Source organism: Equus caballus, chromosome 15 (assembly GCF_041296265.1).
Source record: "Equus caballus isolate H_3958 breed thoroughbred chromosome 15, TB-T2T, whole genome shotgun sequence".
Lineage (NCBI taxonomy): Eukaryota > Metazoa > Chordata > Mammalia > Perissodactyla > Equidae > Equus > Equus caballus.
In genome coordinates, this window is record NC_091698.1 from 99,895,037 (window position 1) to 99,906,811 (window position 11,775).

Sequence of the window (11,775 nt, forward strand, 5' to 3'; positions counted from 1 at the left end):
TGCAAGTGTTAGGAACTTGGTTTGGCTGACTGTTCACTATTTGTATGCAGCTTCTAGCAGTGTTCAGTTAGGATTAACTGACTTGGGGAAGGATGAACTTGCTTTTTTGGACAGGGTCTTAACATCAGCCAAGGCAGAAGCATTTGATTTGTATCACCCGCCCCGCAATGGGGACCAGGACTCCGGAATCTCACAAGCAGTAAATGCCTTTGCTAAGGTTACAAGTTGTTTTTGTTTCCCTGTACAAATTGGTGAAAACTCAGATTCATTCATTCATTCATTCAATCTTTTATTCATTCACTCAACATATTTATGGAGCATCCTTTTAGGGCCAGCAATTTGCCATTTACTTTACACATGTCGTATCCTTACAAAGCCCTCGATAGGCAGGTATTGTCATTCCCATTGCACAGCTTATAAACTAAATGAGAAAGGTTAAGTCCAGGGCTTAGAGCAGCACATTTAGGACACAATGGAACTGGGACTCCAGCCTGGGCTGTCTCCCTCCAGGGACTTAAATGCTACTAGGGGAGACAAAACATATAAATGCCCATGATCTGCAGTAGAATGTGACTAGTGGCCTCAAAAGAGGTGTCCACAACAGTCTAGGAGACAAGAGGAGGGAGAGACCATTTCTGACTGCCAAGTTATGAGATGGCTTCCTGGAGGAGGTGGCATTAGAACTGGACTTGGTAGGATTTGGATATGCAGGAAAGGGGCTGAGATCCCCTCTCTACAGTCCTGCCACAGTGGTTCTAAAAGCTGCTCTGGAACTTTAATTCTTAGAAGGACGCAAACGTCAGGAGGCGGTAAAAATGAAGCGATGGGCGGGCACCGAGATTTAATTACGCAAGGCTCTCTCTTGGCACAGGCCCATGAGGAAGCATATAAAAAGCCATGGCCGCTGCCCCAGTGGCCAGCAATTTCAGAGGCAGACAAGTAGCCACACACAACACAAGCACGCACAAGGTAGGAGAGCATAGAGGAGCCAAACTGATGTTTGATTTTATTTTCTTAGGCAATAAAATGTGAAGTACATGCTTTGGCAGCAATCAGTGAGGCAGGTTGCTGGCTATTCCTAACTCTTTGGGGTTTTACAGCATATCAGTTATCATGCCAGTTCGTGCCACAGGGACTCCATACCTTGTGCTGGGGCGGAGTGAGTGTGCAAAATGAACTGTGGCCAGAGCACTCGAGTTTGTGATGAAGCACTGAGGTTCACGCTGTTCTGCCTCTTCCAAGACATGTTCAATTAAAGAACTCATCTGATGTCTCTTCCAGGGCTCCCACGGGAAACGATCGCTCGCCTTTAAGTATCTGTTTTACGTGAAACCAATTATGGTAATATTTCTAACGTGGAAGCAATAGTTATATTTTAGTGTCCGGTGTATTTAATATCCGTGGCGTTAGTCCCCCTGCAATTCAAATTTCTTGTGCTTTCAAAAATATTTCTCAAGCAGGATCTCTTTAGGTTTTATTTCAATGCCATCCATTGAATGGGGTTTAACATGTGACCTAAATAATCATCAGATAGATCCTGATGATTATCCCTTCATCGTAAATAACCTTTTACAATTGATAGTTCTTATATAAAGTAATAACCTCGCACTCTTAGGATGCTGGACTTTGTTCAATTTACTGATTCTATATTCCCTAAGGGAGGATTTTTGACTTTGTGTTACAGATGAGGAGACTGGCTTAGTAATTTCGAATGTCCCCCAGTTAGTGGGGGGCACAGCTGGGACTATGAGCCTGGGTTCGCCTGGCTCCCGGGCCCATGCTCTCCCGCTGAACCAGGGGCCTTTCCCTGAACCAGCTTCTCTAAGTCCGACTCCAGGGACCCAGTGCAGCAGGGAGCACCTCGCCTGCCACCCCGACAGGGAGATGGGAGCACCAGCGCTAAAGTAATCGTCCCTTTAAGTTTCTAGGAACATGTAGCATGTCATTCAGACTAAACCAACTCCAAATCGCACCTTCCCTGCCATAAAAGGAAACACCCAAACCTTGTGAGTCAGAAGGGAGAGCAGCCCGCCGTCTTCTGTTTATCCACCAGAGGAACATTCCAGAATACACCCAGGGTACATACCCTCAGGGAAGGCACTTCTGAGTCCTCCTCACCAAGTTGTCCCCCATGTCCCCTGCCAGGAATGGGGATTGGGCCACCAGAACTGTTGCTTCTCTGGGGGAAGAAGCTGTGCACCCAGCCCGCCTCCTTTCCTCGCACATTTCTGGTCACACGACAGTGAGGAAAGCGTGTCTTCATGGACGATCACAGGTCAGTTAAATGGAGTCTAAATATCAATGGCTGCTTTTCTGAACTGATTGAAAAGGTGCATGATCTACAGTGGGCCTGGCGTCCCTGTTCCAGCCCTGAGATATCACATGTGTTCCGAGGTGGTGGGCGGAGAAGGGACCAGCAGAGAAACACACTCATGGCTGGTGCCAGGGAGATAGATATTCGGTCCCTTGTTCCTCCCCTGCTAGTGAAGCTTTGGGTTTTAACTGTTCCGTCCCGAGCCCAGATCACTTAGCAGGTCACAAAGTAGAGAAAATACCCTGATACAGGGCCCAGAGGTGGCTTTGTGGACTTGCAGCAAAGCCATTTTGGGTCCACATGACCTTGGGAAGCTCCCACTCCAAGGGGCAGGCTGGTCCTGGACCTGGGCCCCCAGGGAGGGTCAGCCCCCTTCTGTAGGACGGCTCAGCCAGGGAGGCAGCTCAGAGCCTGCCAAGGTCTTTGCCAAGGACCTGCTAATAGCTTCCATCTATCATCCAGGGAAGCGATTTCTGGGGTGAGATAATTGACTTCTGTTCGTTGTGACAGATGAAGTTTTCAAATGCCTGAGTCCACACCACTCTCTTTCATTAGTGACAGGCTCTGCCTTGGGAGTGCAGTTTGGTGGCTGGGAGGGAAAATGTGTATTCAAGCTTTCATCCCAATGCAGGGGTCAAACTGAGACATGAAGTCATTATTTTCATCATTTAGGCCCCAAATCCCTATTGTCTTTGTCTTTATAGTTATCCAGGGAATACTTGATGGGCCCAAGGTTCTAATCCAAAGAGTTAAGAATGATTTACGTTCATACAGAGCTTTTTAACGCTCTTTCACAGTTTATGAATTTTTGTAATAACACTAATAACCAACCTGTATATGGCATGATACAGTTAACATCATGTCACTTCATCTCGCTGTGAGGTAGGCAAGTAAGGAGGGCGCTATTAGCCCTCTGAAACTCAGAGAGGTTAAATGTTACACTCAGTGGCTCAGAGTGAAGACAGAGCAGAGCTGGGACTCAAATCCAGGTCTTCTTGACCTTGAGAACACACAGTGGCATTTCTTACTGCTTTTTGAACAAATGTTCAAACTCCACACGTCTAAGCCTGAACTCACATCTTCCTCACCACCCCCTTAAACCAACTTCCCCTGACATCCCTGCTCTTTGTGGCATTGCCATCCAGCTGTCCTCAAACTCGTCTCTACTTCTCCTCTTCTGCGCCCTAGTCCAGTCCCTCTGCTCACCCTCAATCTTCCTTCCTGGTCTGTTGGTTTCAAGGTTCCCCTTCTTTCCCGTCCTGTTGTCCCTGCTGTAGCTCGAGTCCCTCCAGCTGACAGCCCGGCTCTTGCAGCAGCCCCTAAATGGCATCCTGACCTCAGTCCGGTCTGTCTGGAACTCCTGCACCCTGGTACAGACCAGTTCGACCTTCCAACAGCACCACTGTGCCACCATCATGAACTCAGTGCCTCATGTCGACAAGCACTTCCCACAGTGTTTCACAGACGCTCCGCCGTCAAACATCATTTACATGAGTCAAGTGAACAGTACGTTCCTCAGGGCAGGATCATATTGTTGAGTTTACCATGGATCCAGCACAGGGTACACCCCAGCATCAAATGTTTCTTGAGTGATAGAATAAACAAGAGGATGCTGCTTGTTCACTCAAAAACTTTCGAAGGCTCCCTCTCCCCATCAAGTCAGTGTTCCAACTGCTTAGTCTGGCATTCAATGCACTTTATAAAATATTTCTGTATTAGTCAGGGCTCTGTACGTTTTGAGAGATTAAAAACCCAATACCGGGGTCAGCCTGGTGGCGTAGTGGTTAAGTTCACGCTCTGCTTCTGCAGCCGGGGGTTTGCAGGTTCGGATTCTGGGCGTAGACCTGCACTGCTCATCAAGCCACGCCGAGCTGGTATCACACATACAACACAGAGGAAGACTGGCCTAGATGTTAGCTCAGGGACAATCTTCCTCACCAAAAAAACACACCATGGGCCGGCCTGTGGCTGAGTGGTGGGGTTTGTGTGTTTTTCTTCGGCGGCCCAGGGTTTTGCCGCTTGGGATCCTAGGCACAGACATGGCACTACTCATCAGGCCATGCTGAGGTGGCGTCTCACATAGCACAACCAGAGGCACTCAACTAGAATATGCAACTATTTACTGGGGGGCTTTGGGGAGAAGAAAAAAAAAAGATTGGCAACAGATGTTAGCACAGGTGCCAATCTTTAAAAACAAAAACAAAAACCCCAAAAAGCAAACAAAAAAAGAAATAAAAACTCAATACTAAATAATTAAGCATAAAAAGGGGACTTTATTGGCTTATATAACTAGAAAGTCTAAACATCAAGAACAGGATCAATTGAACCGGTGGGTTCACAGTGGCCTGTCGCACCCCAGGGTGCATGAGGCAAGATCTGGGAGGTGGGCACTGAAGCTGAGGAAGTAGAGAGGTTGGGGGTAACTGATAGGTGCTTGACGCAAATCTTGAGCCTGGGTTTTCATGCAATCCCTGGACATTGGTCTCAACTGGGCAGCTCCATTTAGAGCAGCTTCACTGGGTAAACCCCCCGTGGGTGTTAAGGTCTAAAGGGCAGAAGCTCTCAACCTGGGGGTAGGGGTGGAGGGAGGTGCCCGAAAATGCCATGCAGGAGGTAGAATCAGTGAGGAGCTTCTACCGGGGAGAGAACCACTTTCAGGTAACGCCCCCTCCCCCACCCAGGTGAAAATATTTCCTTCCTGTTAAGAAGAACATCAGGGTGCAGGTGGCCCTGGATGACATACATCCGCGCGTGCCAGAAATCAGGGCCCTGCACCAGAGGGCGCTTCCTATGTCTTTCACTGCTGTGATTTCATAGTTGCTTCCCTTTATCAACAACATGGGATTTCCCCAATGGGAAGAGAAGTGATCCAGAGTTGATGTAAACCAGCCACATTCCCTGGAAATGTGTGTATCCCAGGACCCAGAGCTAGGCCCTGGGGTTACAAGCCAAGGCAGCGGGATCACCACAAGACTGATGTTAACAGTAAACCCTCCAGGGGTTTCTTTACGCAGCTAACGGGCACTGCAGCTCAGCGCTGGTGGGTTCCGGTTGGTTAGTTGTTTGTTGTGTGAGTGTGTGTGTGTGTGTATTAGGAGTACATGTATGTGTATGTGTGTGTTTGTGTATGTGTGTGAGTGTGTGTATATTAGGAGCACGTGTACGTGTATCTGGTGTGTGTGTATTAGGAGCCCATGCATCTGTTTATATTGCGTGTGTGTGTTGGCGGGGCACTACCAGTATCAATCCAGACCACTCACATCAATAAGTCACTGTGTCCTAAAGGCCCATTGGACCCTCGCCTGCCTTTTTCTGCTACTCCACCCAGCACTGCAGAATAGAAGGGCTTCCCAAAACCGGAGGGAGTGGGGTAAGGCCCCTGGAGGATGTGCCGTGCTCACCCGGCGTTCAGGCGCGGCTTACCTTAGCTGAGGGCCTACTCCAACGGCTAATCCTCTAACAATGCGAGCTGGCTTTAACCTCAAATTGCAGAGTAGGAAACCAAGGCTCAGAGTGCACAGATTGTAAAGGGTAGAGCCCAGACTCAAACCCGGGATTCCCGACTCCACGGGAAGTGCTCCTTCCACCACACACAGCCCAGACTCTGTAGCTACACCACCTGGTTTGTACCCCAGCTGTGCCACTTACTAGCTGTGTGACCCTGGGTGACTGACTTACTATCTCTGTGCCTCAGTGATTCATTGGGAATACTATGAGGATTAAAGGAATTACTGCACATGGACCATGTTTAGCACACAGTAAGTGCTATATAAACGCACTATCTTCTTACAATTATTACATCCCACTGCTACTGGAAATGATTTACCCAGTGAAGAAAAACAACCTTCTAGAAGAACAGGAAGCCTCTTTTCAAATGGAACCCCAGGAAGACTAACAACCTTGGGAAAGCTGGCCTTACCCTTCCTGCCTTGGTCAGTGCGGCCCTCACCCAGGAGCCCAGGGCCAGGACAAGGCCCTCGCTGGGAAGGTCAGCCTGAGAACGCAGGCGAGTTTGCCCTTATTGGCCTAAATTAGATGGTCTGACGGCTGTTTGGAAAAATGCACTGCATTCTTTATGTATTTTCCCCATCAAAACATGTCTGTTTCGTTCTCTTTTAAAGGGCATTCATGAGTCATTCAGCAGGAACAAAGAAGCTTCAGTCTGCAACTTCCACGGGGAAGCAGTTGAAACAGTGTGGGCTCACACGTTTTTTTGAAATCTGAAAACACTCCTTCGAGGTGCCCTTAAGCACCTGACAGCAGCTGTTCTCCCTTGACAGCTGGATTCCGAACGTAAACATCATTTGTCGGAACGCGTCGGAATTGTGTGCATGCAGATGTAGACGGCTGTGTGGCAGGGGCTGCTGGGAAGCCGCTTTGAGACACTTTCTGCTCGTCTGTCTCTACCAGCCCAGTGTGTGTTCGCAGATGGATTCATTGCGGTGTTTCATAAGGAGGTCAAAAGTCAAGCCGGCATCCTTTCTCTTCTTAGGGGCAACTCTCCAACTCTCGGATTCAATCCCCAAGTCAGTGTGAGGCGAAGACATCTAAGTCAAAGGGGCAAGAGGAGAGCAAAGTGAAGTCCTGCAAGTCCCTGAGCCCAAGATTCACTCATCCAGGCCCTGGCACCTTCAGCCCGCAGCGACCTGTCTGGGAGCTGCTGCACCTGTCTCCGCTCCCTGCATACCTGTGCCCACCTGTCCGCACCGGCACGCCTAGGGAGGTAGGGCGTGGTGGCCTTTGACTCAGGTGTATGCTGCTGCTTATCCAGGGATCTGGCACGTTACTTGGCTCCCTTGTGCCTCTGTTTTTACAAGGGATAATAATAATAATCCCACCTCAGAGGGTTGTTGTGAAAATTAAATAATGTCAAGCATGTGAAACACTAGCCCAGCGTCTGGCACATGCTAAGTGCCTGGCCCATGTCACCTGTTGTTCAGTCAGTCAACATGTCACCCATAGCTTTCCTGGGTCGTTAACTGGACTTCTACTCAATCTCCTTGTTCCCATCCTCACCCAATTCCAATCTGTCTTTAACTCAGTTATAAGAGTCAGTTCCCTAGATTCATTTACAAGCCTCTTAATCTCCTTCTTCAGACCCTTTGGTGGTTTCCTGTCACTTCAGGATACACACATAAGCTCCTATGCATGATTTACAATACCCTCCATGATCCATCTCCTCATTTATTCATCCATTCGTTCACTCCATCTGTTTCTTTCTTCATTTATTCATTCACTCATTCACTCGCTCACTCAACACATATACACTGTAAGCCTAGTACGTGCCAGGCCCTATGCTAGTCCACTTGTCTGTCTCCCAGACTGTGAAGTCCTTCCCAGGGTGGGCCATCTGTAAGGCTTATTATGTGCTCAGCGAGCACTGGCTGAAGGAGCAAAGGGCCTAGGTGGACAATGCTTGCCTGATGTGGGGCTTCCAAAAATACTCTTCAAGGGCAATTAAGTTCAGCCTTGGACGCACCTTCTTTGACTTTTGTTGCTCTCTCTGGAGCCCACATGGGAAGTGTAGCTTGTTGGGGTTTGGTGTTAGGGTTGGCCAGCAGCAATATTCAAAATATTTAATGAGTGGTGAGGCGTAGGCACTGATCTGTCGCAACAGCTAGCAAGACTGTGCCTGGCAAAGGAGCTGCTTTTGATGACAAATGATGCCATGTCCCCAGTTGTAGATGCCTATGAATTGGCTGTTTTGGGAAGAGTATGTCCCTTAAAGATGGAATTTTCTGTACTCTCCGATATTCTCTGTTGCCTTTGGCTGTCAGCAGTTATAAGACAAAGCACCGAGAATCATTCAACATTGACCACACGTTGAATCAACTCTACAGGATGAACCTTTCTTTCCTCTGTGAGCTGAAGTGCGGGACAGTGACAAGAGCAGAAATTTTGGAGCGAGACAGATGAGCACTGGAATCCCTGCCCCACCGCTGTGTGAGATTTGGGGCAAAATATGTAAGATCCTTGACACTCAGTTCCTTTTCTGCAAAACGGAGGTAATAAGTTGTATACAACTTAGCAGCTGTGAAATTTAAATGAGAAAATCTATGTACAGTGCTTGGTATATAACAGGCATAAAATAATACTAGCTTCCTTTTTCTCTTACGGTAAGTAGAACTGGTTTCCCTGACAGATTAATTGACACCCTTCTTTTACTCTAAAAACTGTACTGACCCCACCAACTGCAGGCTGAAATTTCACGGTCATCAGGTTATTCCTGAGGATGCTGTCACACCTCTGCTCCTATTGCTTGCTTACCAAGAGGCAGCTACGTGTTCCCAAACTCATTTATACCAGTGGTGCTTGCTGTTTTAATTACATGGTTTAATTATATGTAATGCAACCAACAAAATATGAGGGTGTAAATAGAGTTATCTAGAAGCACTTTATTATAGATAAAAGACTTAATAAGAGTGAATTACTACAGGTGGAACTCTAATCAGGTACAGCTACGCAAAATATGAGCAAGTAAATGTACATTTGAAGTTAAAATAAGATGTTTAAAAATAGGTAAAACATTTTTTTATGACTCTCTACTCTATCCTACCCTTGTGGTGGACTGACAAACCATCACTGCTGGTCCCATCATACATGCACCAGGTACCTCTTTAGAGGATTTATGTATATATCTCATGATTCTCTCCACAAGCTAAGATTAAGTTGAACTGTGTATAACCAAAAAACTTAAAATAAGATGAGTTTAATTAAGACAATTTACTTCTTTTTCACATAAAGAAAGTCTAGAGGTAGAGAAGTCTCTGCTGTCACCTGGGAGCCAGGCACCTATCTCTTTGCTTCCTCAGCATATGGCTTCCATTCTCAAGATTTCCTCTTGGGTCTAAGAAGGCTGCAAGAGCTCGGGTTATCATATCTTTAGCTCCAGTTATCACATCCTTGTTTCAAGCCACAGGAAGAAGGAAGGGGTGGTGGTAGGGAAGGTTGTTTCTCTATCTTTGTAAGTAGGAACTGTAGTCTTTTCTTCTTGGTGGCAATATGGCCAGCTAAAATTCAGGGTTCTGTTAATAATGAGAAAGATGAAAATGTGTATTAGGGCAGGCAATTAGCCATCCCTGCCACATATTTTTATCCCTTTTTTACAGTTAAGAGAGTGAGACTCAGAAAGGAAAGATCGCACAGCTAGTAAGTGGCAGAGCTGAAATTCAAATGCAAATCAGCTGAAATGCCTGACAGGGTGAAAACACGTTCCTGGTGGTGAGTGTGTTTAACCCTGTTCTGAGTCACATGTCTCTTAGGAAAGTCCGTGCGTTTAAGACTCTGAAGTCTGCCCACTTCAGCTCTCATTTAGGAGCTCTGAGAAGACTCTCGGTCAGATTTTTCCATGGCAGGTTTTTAATTGGTTTCCATTTAAAAAAAAATAGTCACAGCAGCTTTGGGCATTACTGTGACATGGTTCTTCAAAGCAGTTCCTTGTTATCGGAAGATAGAATTGTCAGAGGAGAGTCTTGAAGATTGAGTTAGAATATTATCAATGAAGAGGATTGCCTTGTGGGGTCTAAATCAGTGGTTCTCTACTGGGATCAATTTGGCAATGTCTAAAGACATTTTTGGATGTCACATTGGGAGAAGGTGCCACTGGCATTTAGTGGGGGGAGGCCAGGGGTGCTACAATGCACAGGACAGTCCCCCACAACGAAAATTGTCAATAGCGCCAAGGCAGAGAAACCCTTGTCTAGACCATTTGAACTAATGGGGCTTATGTAATCTGGCATCGGCTGTCTTATATAGATGTCCCAGTGAGAATCTTGGGGTCTGGGTCCTCTCCTTTCCCTTAATGTCTCTGCCTTTGGCTATCGGAATAAGTGACCCTGCAGAAGTCTACTCAGTGGATGTTCAGTTGATGTTCATTATCGATAATGATACTTAAATTGATATGGTTTAAAATTAATCAGTAATTATTCTTGAGTAGCTTCAATCTACTGAACAGGAATTTAGACATCATCCAATTCAGAGATGGCAAGTCCATGGCATCTTGTTCCATGCCAACTCCTGCTCTGTCCCAAACCTCTAAAACACCTTCAACTTAATCAGAGTATATTTGTGAGGCTGAAATGCAGATTTGGAATCCTTCGCAACATAGGAATCCAGAGACAACTACTGATGAATACAGATGGCAGGAAATGTGAAACTTATTTGCCTTCTATCTTCTAGTTCTCCCCCACTAGTGGCTTGCTATAACAGCGCTGAGCTAAAACTAGAATCTGGGTTTTGTAACTTCCAGTCCATTGCTCTTTTCACTACCCTATGCTGGGGCCTGTAACTTCACTTAACATCTGTTATGGTTTGAATTGTGTCACCCTGCAAAAAAAGACATGTTGGAGTCCTAAGCCTCAGTACCTCAGAATGTGATCTTATTCAGAGATAGAGTTTTGACAGAGGTTATCAAATTAAAATGAGGGCATTAGGGTGGGCCCTAATCCAACATTACTGGTGTCCTTATAAAAAGGGGAATTTGATCACAGACACAGATATGCACAGAGGGAGGATGATGTGAAGATGCGGGGAGAAGTCTGCCATCCGCAAGCCAAGGGGCTGGAACAGACGCTCCCTCACAGCCTCAGGAAGAATCAACCTTACTGACAATGGATCTTGGACTTCCGGCCTCCAGAATCGTGAGACAATAAATTTCTGTAGTTTAAGGCGCTCAGTTTGTGGTATTTTTTTTACTGCAACCCTAGGAAACTAATACAACATCAAATGCTGGAGCAGTCTTCCTTAATGAAAACTACTGTTATTCCAGATTGTTGATTTTCGTTGCTATGAACTTCTCTGATGTTTGCATGTTGTTTTTCATTTAGTCGGTGTTTTATTTGGTATCTAGTTGCATTCTCTACTAGGTACTAGTAAAGAACAATTTTTAATGTCTTAACAGCTATAACAAGTCAAGTAATGAAAGTCCTTCTCCTTTGTTGTTCTTTTTCCAAGTTGTTTTGGCTGTTCCAGGTACTTAGCATTTCTGTATGAATTATGAATCAACTTGTTAACTTCTACAAAAGGACCTGCTATGATTTGGATTCGAATCACATTGAATCTATAGATCAGTCTGGGGAGAATTGACATTTTAACAATATTGAGTCTTTTGATCAATGCACAAAAAATAACTCTAACCCTTTATTTATTTAGAACTTCTTTAATTTCTCTTGGCAATATTTTGTAGTTTGAAGTGCGTAGGTCTCATCTTTTGTCATGTTAATCCTTAAATATTTCATTTTTCAGGTGTTAATGAGGTTTTAAAAATTTTCAATTTCTGATTTCTCATTGCTAGTACATAGAAATACAATAGATTTTTGTATATTTATCTTATATCCTGAAACCTTGCTAACCTCAATTTATTAGTTTTAGTAGTTTTTTTGTAGATTCTAAAAGATTTTCTATGTAGAAGATCATGTTGTCTGTGAATAAAGACAATTTTACATCTTTATTTTATTTTTTCC

At 45.5% G+C, this 11,775-nt stretch overlaps 1 long non-coding RNA gene across 1 annotated transcript; it reads left to right on the forward strand.

Annotated features, from left to right (window-relative positions):
- The first annotated feature begins 2,136 nt into the window (after nucleotides 1-2,136).
- LOC138917931 (uncharacterized) lies at nucleotides 2,137-10,985 on the forward strand. The gene is made up of 2 exons (XR_011426613.1): nucleotides 2,137-2,275; nucleotides 6,436-10,985. It is a non-coding gene; the product is annotated as an uncharacterized lncRNA (long non-coding RNA).
- The last annotated feature ends 790 nt before the right edge of the window (nucleotides 10,986-11,775 follow it).